Genomic DNA, 3,592 nt, shown 5'->3' on the forward strand with positions numbered 1-3,592 from the left:
AAAATTAAAATTTAAAAAAAACCCCCGACCGCGACATAGTAGATCGATTTTCATGAAACATGGTTAAGAACACTCCCGACTAACTCAGCTTTCAGACAAAAAAAAAATTAAATCCAAATCGGTTCGGGAGCTACGATGCCACAGACAGACACACACACACAGACAGACAGACAAACAAACAGACAGACACACACAGAGACAGACACGTCAAACTTATAACACCCCGTCGTTTTTGCGTCGGGGGTTAAAAACAAGACATTTAAAGCTAGTGGGGATAGGTATTATCAGCTGCAAAAGTAAATGGCGAATTTGGGTCAAACAGGTTTTAATGTATGGGTAATTGGTTATATCTCTCCTGTGGACATTACAAAAGTTAAGAAATTCTAGTGCTAATTTTTAAACTACATTCTAATGACGGGAAACATTTTTTTAGTTCTTGAAACTCGAATACGAAAAACGGGATAGGAATGTACCAGAGTCGTTAACTTTTACAATATTGTCCACAGAAGTGACGTTTTTACTAAATCTTTTTGACCCATTTATCAATGAATTCATTCATAATAGGCTACTAGACTCATGACGAATTTGGCACAATAAATAATTGTCTTCTGTAGTGTTTGACATAAAAAAAAAACAATATTCATAGATTTTAGGTATTAAAAGTGTATGATGACTACGTATTTTCGATTAAAAATGTGTGTGATTTTTTATTTATTTTGGCCACCGGAAACGCTGTCAGCGATGTAGTGACGTCATCGAATTCAAACCTTACTGCGTGTCAAAACAATCACTGACATATTGAACTTTATGCCTTCATACTTAAAAAGACAGAAAATGTTGTTTTCGTGTAGAATGACCTGATGCACAGATACTTAATCTATAGATTAACGTGACTGTTTTGTTTTCGCTTGATTACGTAAAAGTATACTCTAAAAATATTTTTAGCTATTTTTGAGTCATAAATAAAATATGGTAATATTTTATTTCGATTAATTGGACAGCACTTAATCATATAAGACAGACTATGAAAAAGGGGCAAGTAGCCTATTTCTCCAGGGTGCGCCAAAGTTCATATAAAATTGTTATATAGATTATTGGTAGTCCGAAAATGTTTCTCATACAATTTTACATTATGACGATCATTATTTATAACAATTTTATGTTAATAACTATCGTAACTTCGAATGACTTATGTTCATAATGTCATTCATCATAAATACGTTTTATACTAATGTTTATGTTTATATACTTATTGATCATAACGATTGCGAGTAATATAACTTATCGTTATATTATTGTTAACAGAACAGACATCACATGTGACAGTCCAGTTAGGTGCGACGACGAGCGTAGCGAGGAGGAGCGTGTTAGGTTGACCGTGAGCGAACCAGAAACGAATTTTTAATGTAAATTGTATATGTCACTGTAAAAGCTTCAAGCGCGCTTCTATAAATGGCACAAGTTTTTCATAGAACTTCCCCAAAACTTTTTAAATAATTTTATGATGAATGATTTTCTTAAACACAAAATTATGAATGTTATTAAATATTTGTATAGAATTTATGATTAAAATTTTTTGACTAAATGATTATTATGAACAGTCATAGTAGTACTATTGATAATAATGAAACAAAATTATGATAAGTAAAATTATGAAAAATGATCATTCGGAGCACAAATCGGTATAAACAATAATTTTATAACAAATAATTTTATATGAGCCAATATGGACCCATTTCTCCATGCACTTTTGCAATTGATAGTTCATTAAAACATAATCGAAGGACGTGATAACATCATACCATAAGAGGAATATGTTAGGAAAGAGTTGTAACTCCATACATCAGTAAATGCGAGTTCTTTGTAGTGACATCTAGCGTCAATCAAGCGTCAAATAGCGTATACAACGCATCTTAACAACCCTTCTGGTGATAAAATGAAATAGATACCATACACTAAAGAACGTGACGTGTTGGGCGGTCGGGGTGGTGTAGCGGTCGAACACGTCAGCCGCGATAGCTGGAGACCCGGGTTCGATTCCCGGCTTCGCCACCCAGGCTTGATCGCTTTTTCTTTAGTGTATGGTATCTATTTCAGTTTATAATTTATATATAGTAGTGTTACTACTTAAAAAAAAAAAATATTTAATGTTCCCTACATCGAACCCTTCTGGTGTTTCGGATGTCCATGGACCGCAGTGATCGCTTACCATCAGGCGATCTGCCTCCTAATATAGCATTTTCAATATTTTCACGCAAGTTTAACTTCAATGTATTTTACGAGTATTCAAACTGTTGTCAACTTTGAAAATCGCGTCCACCACATTGTCAAATGGATATTATTATGTACTAGCTTTTGCCCGCGGCTTCGCTCGGGTTAGAAAGAGACAAAAAGTAGCTTATGTCACTCTCCATCCATTCAACTATCTCCACTTGAAAAGTGACGTCAATTCTTCGCTCCGTTTTGCCGTGAAAGACGGACAAACAAACAGACACACACACTTTCCCATTTATAATATTAGTATGGATTTTTAATCATTAACACATTCCGTACGACCTCATTAAAATAGTTACTTTGTAATTGTATAATAAATTGATAAATTACTTACAATAGCATATTCTCTTTAAGTACGGCGATTATACCAGTTAATTTTTATTTAGTCTCTTTATTTATCTTTCTTCTTAAGTTAGGCAATTTATAATATGATTATAAAAGTAAAATACAAAACCATATACAAAACAATACAAAATATATAAACACATTATAAAAAACCTAACCTAGGGTGCCGCCAGCAGCGGGGCAGGGCCCAAGCTGCCGGTGGTTAGGGCTGCAGAGAGAGGAACCGTCGGACTATCCGCGCTGTGTCCAAAATTACCGCCTTCTGCATCTGGCCCTTGATCCAACCACCGAGCGAGAGTCTCTTAAGATGTTGGTCGAGTTTATTAACTACATTCATGTACCGCTACTATTATAATTGTTACGTTAACGGGGCTATTAAAAAAAATGTAGCATTCTACGAAACATCGATACGAATTACGAATTTCCTTTTCGCACGTGTATCGTAGGACGTTTTTTCAGTACAGATGGCGCTCCGAAGTTTCGACCTGGCATATAATGAACCACTTCTCGCACTAGTGCGTAAAAAAAACACTATCTGTACTGAAATAGTACATTACGATACAAGTGCGTAAAAAAGGAAGTTCGAAACGAGTGGCGATAAATTAAAACACGACCGAAGGGAGTGTTTTAAATCGACACGAGTTTTTTTTTTTATCTTATTTTTGTCGAGGCTTTGGTCACTCTGGGTGAGCATGTCAGCCTCATGGGTGCTTACAAATCTCCCTACTGAAGGGAGAGATCTATAAAGTGGTATACACTGATTGCCTTGTCTGACATTGGCTCTGCCAACCAGCAATTGATCTGTCCATTGTGCATGGAGCCCGAGCCACCAAAAATTCTATTCCTCAGTTACGAAAAACTTTTTCAGTACAGATGGTGTTTTTTTTACGCACTAGTGCGAGAAGTGGTTCATTATATGCCAGGTCGAAACTTCGGAGGCTCATCTGTACTGAAAAACGTCGTACGATACACG

At 35.7% G+C, this 3,592-nt stretch overlaps 1 non-coding gene across 1 annotated transcript; it reads left to right on the forward strand.

Moving 5' to 3' along the window:
• The first annotated feature begins 1,978 nt into the window (after positions 1–1,978).
• Positions 1,979–2,052, forward strand: Trnas-cga. The gene has a single exon. It is a non-coding gene; the product is annotated as a tRNA-Ser (tRNA).
• Positions 2,053–3,592: the final 1,540 nt, after the last annotated feature.

This window comes from Leguminivora glycinivorella, chromosome 24 (assembly GCF_023078275.1).
Source record: "Leguminivora glycinivorella isolate SPB_JAAS2020 chromosome 24, LegGlyc_1.1, whole genome shotgun sequence".
Taxonomy (NCBI): domain Eukaryota; kingdom Metazoa; phylum Arthropoda; class Insecta; order Lepidoptera; family Tortricidae; genus Leguminivora; species Leguminivora glycinivorella.